The sequence below is a fragment of the Notolepis coatsorum genome (assembly GCF_963971535.1).
Source record: "Notolepis coatsorum genome assembly, chromosome: 7".
Lineage (NCBI taxonomy): Eukaryota > Metazoa > Chordata > Actinopteri > Aulopiformes > Paralepididae > Notolepis > Notolepis coatsorum.
In genome coordinates, this window is record NC_140171.1 from 90,030,406 (window position 1) to 90,049,767 (window position 19,362).

At 45.1% G+C, this 19,362-nt stretch overlaps 1 protein-coding gene across 1 annotated transcript in view; it reads right to left on the reverse strand.

Annotated features, from left to right (window-relative positions):
• LOC311231314 (EGF-containing fibulin-like extracellular matrix protein 1) overlaps window positions 1–19,362 on the reverse strand; it is a 274,116-nt gene that overhangs the window by 250,355 nt on the left and 4,399 nt on the right. The gene's annotated exons all lie outside the window — the stretch shown is intronic.

Genomic DNA, 19,362 nt, shown 5'->3' on the forward strand with positions numbered 1-19,362 from the left:
CAGGTCCACGGAGGACGCCATATCCCATGTGCTGCACACAGCAGCATCACACCTGGACAAGAGGCAGGGGAACTATGTGAGAATGCTATTCATCGACTACAGCTCGGCATTCAATACCATAGTCCCCTCCATACTCATAGCCAAGCTCAGGGACCTGGGCTTGGGCTATGACCTCTGCCAGTGGGTCTTGGACTTCCTGACTGGCAGACCCCAGGTGGTGAGAGCAGGCAACTGCACCTCCTCATCCATCACCCTCAACATAGGGGCCCCCCAGGGCTGTGTTCTGAGTCCCCTCCTCTACTCCCTGTACACACACGACTGTGTGGCTCAGCGGAGTAGCAATACAATCGTCAAATTTGCTGACGACACAGTGGTGGTGGGCCTGATCTCTGCCAACGACGAGAGGGCCTACCTGGAAGAGGTCAAGGTCCTGGCGGGATGGTGCCAGGAAAACAGCCTCTCCCTGAACGTCAGCAAAACAAAGGAGATGATTGTGGACTTCAGGAGGTCGGGGGTCAAGGACTACAGCCCCCTCAGCATCGACGGGGCACCGGTTGAGAGAGTCAACAGCTTCAAGTACCTCGGAGCCCACATATCCGAGGACTTGAAATGGACCATACACATTAACAGTGTGGTGAAGAAGGCACGACAACGCCTCTACTTCCTCAGGCGCCTAAGGAAGTTCCAAGTCAGCCAGAAGATCCTTAAGAACTTCTACTCATGTACAATAGAGAGCATCTTGACCGGCAACATCACCTCCTGGTTTGGGAATAGCACTGCAAAAGACCAAAGCAGACTACAAAGAGTGACACGTTCAGCCGAACGCACAATTGGAGGGGGGCTCCCCACTCTCCAGAACATTTACAACAAGCGTTGCAAGGGGAAGGCTAAGAGAATTATTAAGGACTCGAGCCACCCGAACAACTGCCTCTTTGAACTGCTGCCGTCAGGCAAGCGACACAGGAGTCTCAAGGCGAGCACAGAAAGACTCAGAAGTAGCTTCTATCCCCAGGCCATCAGGCTGCTAAACGAACAATGAATGAACACTACACAACAACAACCACCAAACACACATAGCACACACATCCACACGCACACACTCACTTTAAACAAACACACTGTAGCACCCACTACACACACTTTATAGCACACACCCACTTTAAACAAACACACTGTAGCACCCACTCCCCACACTTTATATTTATGGATGAAGGATTGCACTACAACTCGTACACCTTACTGTAAATTGTACCTAAAATTGTACCTCATCCCATTTCTGCTTTGCACTAGATAGTACTGTACATTAGTACACTGCATAGTATTGTGTATTGTATATTATATGGTAACTCAGAACATTGTACATATGTCTATACCGAACAACTGTGACCTCATTCTTCTTCTAAATTCATGCTATATTATGTTATTATGTTATTTGATACTATCTTGTCTAGCACAGTCTCTGGAGCGTAACAGTAAGAAGCATTTTGTATGAAAGTATTCTGTACTTCTGTATGACAACTATTAAAGAACTTGAACTTGAACACCTGGGTTAATGATAATTGGATACACCTGGGGGAAAAACAATGGGGACTACACACTATGACAGAGGACTACATCTAGACATGACACATCACACTAGGAACGCCTGATCAGGGCACATGACACACATAACACTAGGTGTAAGCTAGTAGATAGTAACTTACCTAAGAGCCTATGGCATTATGCGGTGCAAGAAGCCGCTTACACCAGAAACAGATGCCTTAATAAGCACTCGGGCACAACCCCGTATACAGCACTGACAGGAAAGAATTGTAATCTCGCCAGAATGCACTGATTTGGATCAGTGTGTTATGCGTACCTGCAGGACAGGGGAAAGCCCGAGTCCAGATGTGTAAAAGGACTTTTTGTAGGATAACAAACACATGCTAGTCAAGTTTGTCACAAAGGCAACATGCGAGAGCGAGACACAGACAGAGGAGCCAGAGCTGGACTCCAGGGTAAGGTGTGTAGAAACAGAGACACATCAGCCCAGTGTACTTAGTACGGTCGTGCAGGCAGACAGTCAGCCACCCCCAGAGTGCGATGACGAGGAGCACCCGAGGGTGACGTCAAGTGCCCCAAGCAGTGGGAGGTATCCCTCAAGGGAATACAAAAAAAATTGCTTTTCATTTATCTATTTATTTAACTGTATTAAACAATATCCCGAGATCCCGAGACTGATCGTCGAGACTGTGCTTACTTTTGTTAATTTTTATAGTTTTAAGAGTTTTATTTGCACCAACTGTTGGTGCATTATATGTGTATGACCGTCAGTCAATCATTGACATTGGATTAAGGAAAACTTACCGATTGGATTGCTCTCTGGACCGGATTGCTGAACAGCAGCAGTGGCCCGCCGAAATCCTTTGTTGTGGCCGAGGCAAGGAGAAGGCACGACGACGTGGAAGAAGAGCCGGGGTCCGGAATAGATTGAGGTCCAAACGACACAGAACCACATTGCCCAGCATATTGTTGGCCAATGTGCAATCGATAGGAAATAAACTGGACGACATCAGAGCACGGATCCAATTCCAGAGGGACATTCGGGATTGCAATGTCCTCTGTTTCACAGAAACTTGGCTGTCTCCAGACATCCCGAATCATGCAATAGAACCGGCAGACCACTTCTTCATTCTCCGCAAGGACCGGACGGTAGAAGAGTCACAAAAGACAAAAGGAGGCGGCATTGCCTTCATGATAAACAAGGAGTGGTGCGATTTAGGCAACGCAAAGGAATTGTCTAACCACTGCTCCCCAGACCTGGAGTTTATCACGATCAAATGTCGACCCTTCTTTCTCCCGAGGGAGTTAACGTCCATCATCCTCATCGGAGTGTACATTCCACCAAACGCGAACACTGGGGCCGCACTTTCAAAGTTACACGACGAGGTAAACAAACTACAGATAGCTAGCGTTGACGCTGCCATTTTGGTTCTGGGCGATTTCAACAGCGCGCGTCTTAAAAAGGTGTTGCCGAATTTCTATCAGCATGTGACCTGTCCCACCAGAGGCGAGAACATATTAGACCATGTATACTCGCAATTTAAGAATGGGTACAAGTCACAGGCTCTTAGTCCATTCGGTAAGTCCGATCACGCCGCCATCTTTCTTTTGCCAAAGTATAGACAAAGTCTCAAGCGAACGCCGGTAGTATCGCGAGAGGTTAAGCGTTGGACCGTGACGTCAGAGGAGACACTCCAAGCTGCGCTTGAATGCAGACTGGAGTGTATTCTGTGATAACACAGCCAATATTAACGAATACACTGAAACAGTGCTTGACTTTGTCTGTACTCTGGTAGAAGAAACAATCCCCTCTACCACAATTAGAATATACCCAAATCAAAAGCCCTGGGTAGATAAATCCGTCCGTGAGGCTCTGAAAGTGCGCACATCAGCCTACAACACCGGGCTGGTGACAGGCAACATGGAAGAACACAAGACTGCAAGATACAACGTCAGGAGAGCAGTAATAGAGGCAAAACAGCGTTACAGGGATAAAGTTGAACTTCAGTTTGAACAGGCTGACTCTAGAGGTATGTGGCAGGGCCTCAGAACAATGACAGACTACAAAGGCACCTCCCTCAAACTGAACAGTGACATCTCCTTAGCAAATGATCTCAATTCCTTCTATGCGAGGTTTGAGGCTGTGAATAACAACACCAGCCTACAAACCACGGCAATGGGGGGGGGGGGTCTGCTGATGGAGACTCAGTGTTCAGGGTAACAGAGCATGAGGTGAGGCGGACCTTTAAAAAAGTGAATATCAGGAAGGCAGCAGGACCGGACGGCATCCCCGGCCGCGTCCTAAAAGTCTGTGCCGACCAACTGGCCCCGGTATTCACTGACATCTTCAACCTGTCCTTGGAACAGGCTGTCATCCCCACCTGTCTGAAGAAGTCCACCATCATCCCTGTACCCAAAAAATCTACGCCCGCTTGCCTCAACGACTACCGCCCTGTAGCCCTCACCTCCATAGCCATGAAATGCTTTGAGAAGCTAGTGAAGGGCTACATCTGTTCCTCCCTCCCCATCAACCTGGACCCCCTGCAATTTGCATATCGCCCCAACAGGTCCACGGAGGACGCCATAGCCCATGTGCTGCACACAGCAGCATCACACCTGGACAAGAGGCAGGGGAACTATGTGAGAATGCTGTCATCGACTACAGCTCAGCATTCAATACCATAGTCCCCTCCAAACTCATAGCCAAGCTCAGGGACCTGGGCTTGAACTATGACCTCTGCCAGTGGGTCTTGGACTTCCTGACGGGCAGACCCCAGGTGGTAAGAGCAGGCAACTGCACCTCCTTATCCATCACGCTCAACTTACGCTATAAAGAATGAGAGTACTGGAACAGTGTTAAATTCAAAGTGTTGTATTAACCAAAAGGAGGATCAAAATAAATGGGGCACCCCATAGCAACGTATGGTACAACAAAGATCATCTCAAACCAATAAGAACGGTCCTGTCAGCTTTACAGTCCATTAGCCCCAACATAAATGTTACCATGTATAATGTACCGTGTATAATGTTACCCTGTATGTTACCATGTATGTTACCATGTATAATGTTACCATGTCTAATGTTACCCTGTATGTTACCATGTATGTTACCATGTATATTACCATGTATAATGTTACCATTTATAATGTTACCATGTCTAATGTTACCCTGTATGTTACCATGTATGTTACCATGTATGTTACCATGTCTAATGTTACCATTTATAATGTTACCACGTCTAATGTTACCCTGTATGTTACCATGTATAATGTTACCATGTCTAATGTTACCATGTATGTTACCATGTATAATGTTACCATTTATAATGTTACCATGTCTAATGTTCCCCCGTATGTTACCATGTATGTTACCATGTATAATGTTACCATGTCTAATGTTACCCTGTATAATGTTCAGGCCTACCAGACCATGCAGCCTGCATGGTAGGGCTAGTAGTGTCCAACAACACTCAAACCTTTGAGTGTCCAAAAGGTGATAAGTCCTGGGTTGATCCACATCTTAGAAAAGGAAAGGAAAAAGAAGTAATCCACTGGGAAACACCACTGTAGCTGAACTGTCCTTGGTTACTGGAGAATCTTTTAGGAGGCCTGGAAAAATCCCCCCTTCCTCTCACAATAGCAGTAAGCAAACAAAACTCCATGAGGCCATGATTCCAATCCAAGATGGCCCCCTGATGGTTAGGACCGCCCCTAACCACACCCATACCTGGAATCTTAAAGGTCAAGTGACCCAAATATGCTGACATTGGCATATCCTAACATATTGGGCCCACACTTCATTTATCAACACATTGACATCTTCTTCATAAAGTAACGCATGTTACACATCCCCCCCACCAAGCGTAGTACCACTGCCATAAAACATCTTCATGTTCTCAACATGCAAGGTTCCATGGGTGTTAGGACTGCTATCCATGGCTACTCTGTAGTTCACTGACCCTAAACGTCTGAGAACTGTGGCTGGCCCTCTCCACTTTGGAGCAAGTTTTGCCATAAACATGGCCTTGGCATCAGACTGTGGGTGCAACTTAACCCATACCTTCTCTCCTACTTGGTATGTGACAGGAGACCTCCTTCTATTGTAGCTTCGAGCTTGATGCTCCTGGGCCTGAGCCACATTTTGCTGAACTTGTTGCAGGATTTGCTGTTGCCTTTCTAACATGGAGTAGGCCTTTTGGTCCGGCTTGGGAGGCTGATATAGAAGTCGCTCCAGGGGTCCTTTCAATTTTCTTCCCAGCGCAATCTCTGCGGGAGTGAACCTAGTACTCTCATGGTAGGCGGTGTTGATGGCAAAGCGGAACTCGCCCAACCACAGATCCCAATCCTGATGCTGATCTTTGACGTAAGAGGCCACCATGGTCTTCAGGTTTCTGTTGACTCTCTCGGTCAAGTTAGTTTGGGGGTGGTAGCTTGTGGTCAGTTTTTTTACTACACCCCACTGGCGACAGAGTTCTTTTAAGAGATGGCTGGTGAACTGTGGGCCCCTGTCAGATAAGAGGTACTTTGGGGTTCCCCAGCGAAGGAAGATCTCCTGTCTGAGGATATGTATTATCTTTGGTGTTTTGGAGTCTCGTAAAGGGAAGTGTTCCACCCACTTAGAACAGTAGTCTACTATAACCAGAAGATACTGATTCCCCTTCTTACTTCTGGGGAAAGGACCCATCAAGTCAATCCCCAACATCTCCCCTGGTTCGCTGACCGTGGTGGACTGAAGGAAACCCGCCGGTTTCTGACACCCAGGTTTGTACTGCTGGCATATGAGACAGTTCTTTGTATAGGCCCACACATCATTCCTGACTTGAGGCCAGTAGGCTACCTCCAGCAGTCGCAACAGTGTCTTAAGCTGGTAGATCGCATCCCGAAGAATCACTTTTGTTCTGCTTGGTCACACAGGCCGCAGCGATGGAGTCTGGGGTTGTGAATGCCCGTGACAAAGCATCAGGTACCATGTTCAATTTTCCCTTCCGGTACACCACCTGGAAATCAAAATCCTGAAGCTCATTCGGTCCACCTGATGAGCCTTGATGTGGGTTTGGGGTTGTTGAAAGCCCAAACAAGGGCAGCGTGGTCGGTAATTACTTCAAACCGTTGACCCTCGATCAAGGCCCGCCACTTCTCCACGGCCCATACAACAGCAAGACATTCTCGCTCTGCGACAGAATAGTTGATTTCAGCTGGCTTCAACAATCTTGAGGCAAAAGCAAGAACATGGTCCTGTCCGTCTCTCTGCTGGGTCAGTACGGCTCCTAAGCCAATCCCACTAGCATCGGTCTGCAGTGTGAATGGAGGGCTGTAGTCTGGCTGTTGCAAGATAGGAGCTGACTGGAGTGCTGCCTTGAGGTCCTCGAATGCGCCTTGGCACTCTGGTGTCCATTGCCATTTTACATCTTTCTTTTTCAGGGCATTAAGGGCTGCAGACCGTTCTGCAAACCTAGGAATGAACCTATGGTACCAGCCCACCATTCCCAGAAAATGTGCGACCTCCGGTAGTGTCCTGGGAGTAGGAAAGGCCTGGACTGCCTCAACCTTTTGGTTGTCAGTGACAATTCCCTCGGTAGTCACAATGTGTCCAAGGAACTGCAAGCGGTGTTGCATTAAGTTGCACTTCTTGAGGTTCAAGATGAGGTTTGCCTTCTGCAGGCGGAGAAAAACATCAGCCAGATCCTGAAGGTGCTGTGCTTCAGATTTTGAATAGACTATAATGTCATCTATGTAAACAAAGCACGTGACTCCCTTAAGATCGGCTAGCACCACTTCCATTAAGCGCTGAAATGTAGCAGCAGCATTCTTCAAGCCGAAAGGCATGACTCTAAATTCAAAGAGTCCGGCATGGGTCACAAAGGCAGTTTTCTGCTGACTGGCTGGATCCATCCTCACCTGCCAGTAGCCACTTTTGAGGTCTAAGGTGCTGAACACCTTTGCACCATTTAGCGATTCCAAGATTTCATGAATGTTTGGCATAGGGTAGGCGTCAAGAGGGGTCTTGGAGTTGAGACCCCTATAGTCCACACAGGGGCGATCACCTCCATCCTTTTTCTTAACGATTACCATAGGCGCAGCCCAGGGAGACTTGGAAGGTTGGATAATTCCTTTTTCCAGCATGGACTTCACTTCCCTATCCACCACAGCCTTTTTCTTCGGTGAGACCCGATATGCTTTTTTTCGAACTGGCTGCTCATCTGTCGTTTGGATGGTGTTTGTCACCACCTCTGTTTGCCCAAGCTGCTCTGAACAGACCTTTGGCCACTGGAGTAGAAGGTGATGTAGGGCTTCCTTGGTGGACTGATCCACGTTAGCCTTGCTGACAAGTACTTGGAGACTGACTTCTTGCTGGGCTACAGGAGGTGCTGCTAAGTACAGCCCCACCAAGGGCTTCCTCTTTTCATCCCAGTGAAACTAACGTTAGATGCAGCTACTACAGGCAATCAACGATGAGGAGGAAGCGTCAAAGCCGTATAGAATAGCCCTGTGTGCGTACTTAGGCATGACTCGAAACTACCTGTTATAATAAATTAATTCATGTTTAACTTGTCCCCGTGTCCAGTCCTTTGACTAGCCCCACCCGTTCATTGTAAACAATGATGCATGTAATTGTATTAATGTTATTGTGTGTTGTAGGCAGCTATGCTATACATTGTATTTCGTTTGTTAGCTATTTAGCTAATATTTAATAGCATCAACGACGCTAGATCTTTAATCTTTATTTAGCAGTCCAGTTTCTCCGGGCAGTAGCGAGTAACTACTTGGGTCTAAAAATAGCTAGCCTACACTACAAAGAACGCTACTTGGTTAAAAGGAGCAACACTATTGAGAAATGTAGTTAAGCTATGTGCTCACAGGAGCTCCCGTGCTGTGCTCTAGTAACGTCAGCCGCCCGCCTCCCCACACGTCCGGTTAGTTGTGCACGTTATATTAGGGCCGGGGGGATTTATGTTCCGCAAAAAAAGTTTCCATACCGTTGCAATCGCTCGGTGCACAGCCCGTACTGTACCGGAGGACCACATTGAGGCGGTACAGTACGTATCCGCGTACCGTTACACCCCTAGTAGTCAGTGGGGTAACCCCAACCTTTAAAGAGGTCACATTGTCCCCCGAATCAAGTAAATGGGGGAGAGCAAGGGATGAGGAGATGAGGTCCCTAGAGGACCACCACACCTTTGCTCCGGCCAAGTTACCAGAGGGCAGATAGACAGTGGGAGGGAAATGGGTGTATTCAACCAAGTTACCAGAGGGCAGACAGACAGTGGGAGGGAAATGGGTGTATTCAATCCAGGAGGGTATTAAAGGCCACGACAAATACAAAGTATGGTTCGTAGCAAAATTGCTTAAATGCTGAAGGAGGGTACTCCATGTTTAAATACTGAAGGAGGGTGACTAACTGCTTAAATGCTGAAGGAGGGTACTCCATGTTTAAATACTGAAGGAGGGTGACTAATTGCTTAAATGCTGAATGAGGGTACTCAATGTTTAAATACTGAAGGAGGGTGGCTACACTGCTTAAATGCAGGAGGATGATACTCTAGGTTTAAAAAAGGGAGGAGTAGAATCCAGGTTTAAATACCTGATTAGAGTCCATGTCTAAATACTAAAATGGATCCTATGTTTAATTCCATGTTTAAGTACAGAGGTGGATGACTTACCATGTTCTCAATGATTTAACTATGTGGGAAAGACCCTGAAACGACTTACCATGTTCTCAATGATTTAACTATGTGGGAAAGACCCTGAAACATTTAGACATGTAAGAATGTAGATCAAGGGAAACACCATGTGATCAAAAACTAGACTATCAGGAGGATGCTCAGAAACTGACAGATGTAAAAATGTACAGAGAAGCTGTGGGTAGCCTCATTTATTTAACAATGTGTACCCGCCCTGACCGATGGTTTGTAGTGAGTCGACTGTCACTGCATTTTGCTGACCCCACAGAGGAGCATTGGATTACAGCCAAACATGTCTTTTGTTATCTTAAAGGTACAGCAGATAAACAACTGTGTTTCAGAAAGAGCAGCGAGGGTCTAGGACTTAAAGCCCACAGTGATGCAGACTGGGCAGCTGACACCACATGTAGAGGGAGTACCACAGGATATTGTGTGAGTTTGAACACAGACAGCTCACTGGTTTTGTGGAAAACAAAGAAGCAGCCCACAGTGGCACTATCAACTTGTGAAGCCGAATATATGGCTCTAGCTATGACCATACAGGAGTGTATTTATCCAAAACAACTGCTAGAAGTGATGGAGATAAGATTATGAGTATATTGCTTAATATGTAATAGGTAATTGGAATGTATCCTCTATACCAAATATGGTGATTTTTGAAGATGAGGGGCGTTTTGTCAACATCATTTAAAAATGATGGACACTGTGTATATATAAAGGCTGTTGTTTATGAGGGCAACCAGGGAACCATTGTGATGGCTAGGAACCCAGTGTGTCGACATAGATGTAAACATGTCAATATAGAAAATATCATCTCATCAGATCTGTCATCAGAGAAGAAAGAATGACACTGGTTTACTGTCCAACGGACGACAGGGTAGCAGACACTATGAGGAAACCTGTTCCAAATTAAAATGGAAGGGATTTGCAAGGGTCATGTTTAATGTGTAAATATTGACTGCCATACTCTGTTGATGTTTTGGATTATATTATTTTTCCTTATTTCCTTTGTTTTTCGAAGAAGTTATCCAGTATGCTAATACAAACCCTAAGTGGGAGTGTTGAAGTCAGAGGTTCTGTGTAGGATTGTTAGTAACTGTCTAACTGCATATATAACTGTTTCCACTAGAGGGCACTCTAGGCGGAGCCACTCAGGAACACCACCAGGTGGCGAGTATAAATAGAGATGTCTCCTCCCACTCTTCCTCTTTCCCCCCAGCCTCTCAGAGAGAGGAGAACTCTAGAACTGCTGCTCATACCATGTGAATAAATAAACCACGCCAGTTAAAGGCTAAAGATAGAAACCATGCCTCTTGACCACATTATTCTCGCCCTATAGCCGGATTCTGTCAACAGAGGGATAAGGCGAAAAATCCGGGACTAAGAGGACAACCCTGTCTAGAAGAGCGTGAGACAGAGAAGAGTGGCAAGCAGAACTTCCCCGTAAAGATCATGGCCGAAGGCCCTGTGTAGAGAACTTTGATCAGATGAATGAAACCCTCACCCAACCCCATCCTTCTAAGAACTGCCCACAAGTAAGACCACTCCAATCTGTCAAAGGCCTTCATTGCGTCCAAGGACATGACCGCTGTAGGGACTGCAACATCCTTGCTGGCATCAATCACGTGTAGTAACTGTCTGATGTTGTCAGTAACCAGGCGGCCTCTTATGAAGTCGGTCTGATCAGGGTGAACTAGAGATTTCATATGCTTTTGAAGTCGGGTGGCTAGAACCTTGGCATATAGCTTAAGATTGGCTCAGATGAGACTTAGGGGCCTGTAGCTGCCACAATCGGTGGGGTCCTTATCTTTCTTGAGTAAAACAGATATAAGCGCCATATTGACATCTCTGGAAAAATTGCCCTCTTTGATTGAGTGTAAAATCATTGAGAGTAATAAGGGCCAGAGTTAGTGATGCACGATATATCGGCCGCCGATATAATATCGGCCGATATGGCCGTTTTTTTACACATCGGTATCGTCCCGATATCAAGATAGGGCCGATATGGGCCGATATTTAAAAAAAAATTTAATCTTTTTTTTATCCTTTTTTTTTTTTTATATATATATATATATATATATATATATTACATGTTTTGGCCTTAAATAGTTTCAAAATATCAGTCATTTCTGAAAATAAGTTACAAAAGTAAAACAAATTTGCGTTTTGGAAAATAGCTTTTTATTTGATTATCATAAAAAATTGTTTTCTATACAGAGATATCGACATCGGTAAATATCGGTATCGGCCAGAACAGCAATATTAATATCGGTTATCGGTATCGGCCACAATTTTCACATCGGTGCATCACTAGACAGAGTACATCCCAGAATGCGAGATAGAGTTCCGGTGGAGTGCCGTTCCCATCCGGGAGCCTTGCCCTGTTGCATATCTGCAATCGCCTCTCTAAGTTCAACTAGCGTGATAGGTGCAGCTAACAGCTTAGCACTATCTTCCGAGATCTGTGGTAGGTTGATTTGATCAAGAAAATCCTCCAGGGGGGGGCAGGTGGCGCACGGAGATTACGCTCGTCACCAACACCGGGAGACACTGGATTCGCCTGTTCGAATCCAGCTCCCGGCGTTGCTATCAGCTTGGCTGGCCTCTCACACTGATACAATTGGCTGTATCAGGGGGTGGGAAAGCTGAAGGGTGGGTCCTGGGCGTTGTGGACAGCGACCCCTACAGTTCGGTCGGGGCGCCTGCTCAGCAAGGGTTGGAACTAAGGAGAGATAGTGTGGCCTCCCACACGCTACACTCTCCCCGGTGAGAACCTGCGCGGCCAGGTTGGCCTGCCCCAGGCTGCACATGCGTCGGAGGAAAGCATGTGACAGTCTCCGGTCTCCCGGACCAACAGTAGGGGAAAGTACGCAACAACCAGGAAGGGTGGGATGGGAGAAAAAATCGGGAAAAAGGCGGGGAAGAAAGATAAAAAAATAAAATAAAAATCCTCCAGCTTGGTATGATCAAAGACCACCTCTGACTTGTACAGGTTGGAATAAAAAGAGCTAAATGTATCATTAATCTTTTTGGGGTTGGTGGTTACCTCCCCCTGTTGGTTCTTAACCCTTTAATCGCCAAGGACGACTTTAGACGTCATTGCTCGCCAAGCTTAATCTGCCAATGACGTCGTACAGCGTCTTTGAGATCAATATTTCAAAAATCTGTCATGGCAATCATATTTCACCCACGGAGACTTGAGACTTGCTGTTGATCTCCTCTCAACTCTCCAACGGTTCAAGACCGCCATCTGGTGGCCGATCGGCGAATCGCCAAAACCGGAAGTGACGCGCCGGAAGTGGTGCTCACCCATATTTCGTCCGGCCACTCGCTATCGCGACTCCAGCTTGATACACTGGATAGCGATCCGTTGCCAATAACTCGATAAACAACATGATTTGGACGTATATACTATTATACAACCTGGAACTGGACCAACAAGATCGACATCCCATAATAGCGAACTTTCTGCTCCACGCTGATCGCCCAACGCTACGAGGAAGCTGCGGTGAGTTTCAGCGTGTTTGATTATTATTATACATACACACTGCTCCGATCAACATATCACCCATACTAAATAAATGATTTAACGTCGGCCACAGACTTATAAACCCCCCCCCCCCCCCCCCCCCCCCCCCTCCGGTCACCAGCAGATGATGAGGCATGACGTGTAGGACCTTGTACAATTGAAATTTTTTATCTAACGTCAATCGGTATCAAACTACATTTGATGATCTAATATATGTATTTAGGGCTATAACTCACGTTCTGCAGAATGCTGCAGAAAACGATAAAAACATATTTATACTTTAGACCGTATTTTAGTATGAATATGTGAATGAAAAAGTAGAACGTTGCTACATCCTAAACGATAGATACTTGACGTTAAATGGGCCATAGTAATGTCAATTTAGCAATACAATTTAAAAAGTTATAGCCCTGCAAAGAAGGGGAACATCTCCATAGACAAATAGAGCTGGCAGAGGATGGTATAATGATGGATATAAGCGTGGCAGAGAAAGGGTTAATGGAAGGGATATCCGCAAATTGTTCACTGGCACATATCTTCATAGCTAGTAGGTGACTAGGCCTGGAGCCGTGAAAGTAGTAGTGCTGTCTTGTTCTGTGCATTTGAAATTCAGATTGTTCTAGAGTTAATCTCTTTTTTCACTACCTTAATTTGAAGCTCCAGTCGACTAGAGTAGTTGTGCTGCAATGAAGAGATCAACGTGGCATGAAGTTTTTCCAGTTCCACCAGCTTGGAGAGACGTCCCTTGCAGAGATTAGATGCAAAGAGAGTAGTGTTACTTCTGATAAAACCCTTAACCGAATCCCATAGAATTCTGGGATCCTGTACCGAGCCAGCATTAAACTGCAGGAATTCAGTGAGCTTCTCTTTAAATTGCAAGTTAAACTCCCCGTTTTTCAGCAGTGTAGAGTTAAAGCGCCATCTAGGGGCGCGGGACGTTATTTTACTGCGTGAAACCTTAAGTAGGATACCTTTGTGGTCTGAAAGTGCTATGGGCAATAAGTCAACATCAAAGCTATCAAAGAGCCGTGGGGAAGAAAAAACATAATCAATCCTGGAAAAAGTCTTATGTCTCGATGAGAAGGAATAATCTCTCGCGGATGGGTTGAGCGATCGCCACATATCGATTACCCCCGTGTCCTTAGACCAGGCCTGTAGGGCTGTGGGAGCTTGCTTCTGATCAGAGGTTTCAGCGTGACTGGACCTATCAATCAATGGATCCCAAACTGCATTAAAATCAGCTCCTACTATTAATGAGTAATCAGGTATTTTCAGCATTGCTGCAGTGAGTACAGCATAAAAGTTAGCGTCATACAAATTAGGGGCGTAAGCAGAAATCAGCGCAATTTTTCGGTTCGAACATTCTATTTTAGCAATAGTGATTCGACCATCTGCATCGGACCACACATCTAACAGTTTAATATTCAATTTCCGCTTCGCTATTATGGCTACCCCACGGGCCTTGGTGTTAAAAGAAGAAGAACTTATGTTATGGTAAAATGTATTTGCCAGTCTTGCGTTATCTGCCAATAAAAGGTGTGTTTCACTCAGTAATGCAAGGTCCACTTCCTTCCTTTTTAGCCACGTTAGTACACTTGTGCGTTTATGCGGTATATTGAGACCCCCTGTATTCCAGATCAATATGTTCAAATTAGCCATAGTCTAAAAAGGCTGCAGTATGACTGAATGTAATTTATTTGGAGTAGAACACCATAACAGATACATATCCATTTATTAAGGTCCTATTGAGATCCGAGCGTGAGCGTGAAAACAAAAATAAAACAGAGCGAGTCGACTGGAAAGAAAAACAAAAAACCATGCAATCCCCCATTCCCTCCCCCCTCCAAAATACTCCGGTATCGATCAAACATCAGTTGGTCAACCCTGACCGAGCACAGCAACCACAACAACAATATGTATCTTAACCATACTAATAACTTGTAAGGTATATTGTAACAAATTAGAAAAGAAGAACCCACTTCACTCAACTGAGAGAAGAAATCTATGCAGAGTTCAATGTGCAGTTTAAAGTGCAGATAATAACAACAGGTGCATTAAACACAATTCGTCTGAGATGAACTAGAGAAAAGGGCAACATGCGTACCCGTCATTGAGATAACCCAGTGGATACAAACCTTGAGCGTTATCATTCATCCGGAGCAACAAAGTCATAGTAGACACGTGGCAGCGGTAATGTTAGCTAGGAGAGCTGGACAACCAGCATGCCTTTAGCTTAGCTCAATCAGGCTCAAGGCCTGTTATCCTGATTCACGTAGATAGCTCCGCCAAGAGAGGGCCATCCCTCTCGACCGGCAGATACGTTAGCACATAGTTCGTTTGAGTGAAACCTATGAAGCACAGTTCGTCCAAGTGCAAACTCGAAAAAAGACAATATGCATAACAGTCAATGCGAAGTCCAGTGCGAAGTTCAATGCTCAGACAATAAAAAGACCAATGCGTTAAAAAGCACAAGTCGTCTGAATTATACTTGAAAATAGTCAATGTGCATACCCATTTCTGGAAATATACAGCATAGATAAACCATGAGTGTTACCGTTCTGTTGGACCGAAAGGCTGTGGTAGGCGAGTGGAACGTTAGAGTTAGCTGAAAGAGCCCGATAGTTAGCATAGCTTGCGCTTAGCATACCAAGGCTCCGAGGCCTGTCACTCCCCGATGCCCATCGCCTGCTCCGCCGGGGCCGGCTCACCATCCTCGGACGGGGGGGGGACGTTGTGTCGCCTCAGACGGCGATGTGAATAGGTGGTTGCAGGACAGCTCCGCGGCCCTTCTTGATCTTCAGAGTCGCAGGGTATATTAGGTAGACTTCTATGCCCTTTTCCCGAGCAATTCCCATAGCCTTAGAGAAGGCCCTGCAACGTCTGGCGGTATGGTCGCTGAAGTCCGTGGCGAATCTGAGGGTATAATTACCCACTTTTGGAGGGTGTTTCCTGGCCTCTTGTAGAATAGCCTGACGTGTAGGGAACCGCAGGCAGCAAAAAATGTAAGTCTGTGGACGTTCGCCCTTCTCCGGGGGGCCGTTCCTAAATATTCTATGCGCCCGCTCAATCTCCAGTTTAGGGACGGTCGGAAACCATTGTGGAATCATCTTTTCGAGATAAAGAATTGGTGCATCGTCTTCAATGTCCTCTGGGAAGCCGTAAATTCTAACGTTGCACCTTCTATTCCGGTCCTCTAGGTCAGCGATCTTATTTTCGTAAAAAAGGAATTTATCTTCAATCTCCGAGATCTCTGTGGAGTTGGTTTCAGTTACGACCGCCACATCTGCCATCCTTTCTTCCACTCTAGAGAGCCGCGTGGTCGCGCTAGCTACCTCCTCCTGGAGCGAGTCCAGTCTGTTGGTTAGCTGGAGCATGCTAGCATCGAGCTCATCACGGAACAAAGACCTGATACATTCAACGTCCACCTCATTTAATGTCCCCTTCTTGTTTGATATTTGTTTCGCCATCTCTGTGATGTATCATGTGAAAGTATGTCGTAAAATTAACGTCGTAATCAATATAAAAGTGAAGTGGTCACAGAGCTCGGAAAAGCTACGCCGCCATCCGATCTGAGCGTAAACCGGAAGTCATCCGTATTTTATTCTTTATTCTTATTTTTATTCTTATTTGTGACTTTTGTTTTTAACTACCTAAATGTTTACTGTGAGCGATCTGTAGTGCTGAATTTCCCTCTGGACAAATAAGTCCTTTCCTATTCTATTCTATTCTATTGACAATACGCCACGCATTCCCTGCCCTGACCGTGCAGCGAGAGGATATCAGACAGACGGTCATTAACAACCTGGTGAACACCTGTGTTTTCTTTTCACTGATCCACCCAAACAAGGTGTTTAGTCTGTCGCCATACAGGGAGGAATGTCTGCCTGCGCGCCTGACTCACCCCCGCGCACCAGCCCGTGCACGGACACGTGTCTCGGCAGCTCGTGTCATTATCAAACATAATTGGCCATCAATTCAAACAATAAATACAGTGAACCCCCCTCATGAATGGATTTGTTGCATTCTACGCACATCGCGGTCACTTGTCGCCGCTCCAAGACACATTCCCAGACACGACGTGTGGATTATTAGCATTTAGCATCCTTAATTCTGCAAAGTGACCGACAAGACGGAAGCCACAGACATTAACTGTTTTTTGTATGTGTTTCTAATGTGTAACCCTGTCTATGCCTGTTTGTGTTTTATGTCGGGCTAGTTGCCTTCTGCCTTCTTGTGTTGATTTTTCTGTTTGGTGAGCCGAAGACAATTTTCCACCTTGGTGGACAATAAAGTTATATTCCATTCAATTCAATTCAATTCAATTCAATTATTACCTACGTAGACAAATCCTGTGAATAATCATTGTATCACATTGATTTATTCTCATGCTGCGTTATTTGATTGTTTTGAGGACATTGGGACAAGGTTGAGGAAGCCTGGACTTACTGTCTTCCACTCTCAAGTTCAAGTTCAAGTTCTTTATTTGTCAATACACAACAATACAGGGGCATTGCAGGTAATGACATCCTTGTGTTTCGAGCTCAGACTCAACAGTGCACAATTAAGAAACATCAATGAATACAAGAATGGTAACAATAGGTGGTAGTAGTAAGATAAAATAGTCTATTATTTACAGAAAGTGTCTTGCGTGTAGTGTATGTGTATGTGCATGTTAAGGTGCAGGGTGTGTGTGTCCAATAACAGTAGTAGTACGATAAATAAAATAAAATATCAAAATTAGGTAAGATCAAATAATAGTCAATTTCTACAATGTCTACAATGTCAACCAGTGTTTGGATAGTTTCTTACCGATAGGGCTTACAGACCCTCATAATGCACCTTTATTCAGAGTTAATTATATTGTTTACACTGTATATTCTTCTCATATTTTTATATTCAGAGTTAATTATTATTAGGCTGAGGACCCCCACATTGATACACATTAGATTGCGGACCCCCACATTGATACACATTAGACTGCGGACCCCCAAATTGATACACATTAGACTGAGTCAGGCCTGTACGCTGCGACGAGATCGTCGCAAATTGCCCCCTAATTTGGCCGGTGCGAATGAAAAATTATATCTACTCGCAAGCTTGCGAATAGTGATTTCACCCCTTCATTCGCATTTCACTACACTAACATTAGCCTACAACCAGGGCTGTACAGGCGACATAATGTTGCGGTTGTAATTTCATTAGACAGACCAGCGCGGACATTTAATAACATGCAATTTAATTGACACGAGCAATGGGCTAACGTTAGCTGGTGGTCCCGAGTGAAGCAGGGACGGCGGAGCTATAGGCTAACGTTAGCTGGTGGTCCCGAGTGAAGCAGGGACGGTGGAAAAGTGAGGAAAGGGGGTGGGTTATATTGACAAGTGACAACGCTTGACAACAGAAGTTTAAACATAACTTCATATTTATTAGTTATTCGTTTCTGTATATCATCCACTGTGACTTTCCATCTCCGTGTTAGACTCTTCCTGTTTACATTCGAGTGTGACGTCATCACCTACGGCAGCTTAGACGATCAAAACGCGGACCTAGAACAAAACCCGGGGGGGGGGGGGGGCTGGCTCTCTTGTGCGTTCTCGCCCCCTCTCTCTCTCTCGCTCTCTCTCTACATTCAATGATTTAAAGTAGCCAAACGTTACAGACAGTATAAATACTAACTGGATAGTTGATGATAAACATTTAATTTCATTATCTGAAATATTCTAAAATCATTAAGTCTGCTATAAGCCATTATCCCTTTGTGTGTAATTATTATTTTCTCACAGTAGTATATATATATATATAGTATATATATATATATATATATATGTGTGTGTGTGTGTGTTTGGCTAAAGTGGATAGAAAACACAGTACTGTGCAAAAAAAGGGCACCCAAGAGTTTTTATATAAATAGTCTTAGATGTAAATAATTTTTTTTATTAGTGTGTCAGTAGACTACTCTTAGTACATTTTCATTAAATAATTTTTTAAAGCATCTTCATGGTTTAATAATGCAAACATATGTTGCAGGGACTTATTATAATCATCATATTGGCGTGACTGTATGCATCAAAGGGTTAAATCAAGCATTTTTAAGTGCTTTAGGAAATGTCAAAATATTGCGATATATATTGTGTATCGTGATATGGCCAAAAAATATCGCAATATCATTTAGAGGCCATATCGCCCAGCCCTACTATAATGGTAAAATAGTTATTTAAAAATTTGCCCCTAAAAAATATTCTTTGCCCCTAAATTTCTCATTTAGGGGCAAGTGTGCCCCTAGTGAAAAAGCTTAGCGTACAGCCCTGCTGAGGACCCCCACATTGATACACATTAGGCTGAGGACCCCCAAATTGATACACATTAGACTGAGGACCCCCACATTGATACACAGGACCCCCACATTGATACACATTAGGCTGAGGACCCCCACATTGATACACATTAGGCTGAGGACCCCCAAATTGATACACATTAGGCTGAGGATCCCCACATTGATACACATTAGGCTGAGGACCCCCAAATTGATACATCAGGCTGTGGACCCACAAATTGATACACATTAGGCTGAGAACCCCCAAATTGATACACATTAGGCTGTGGACCCCCA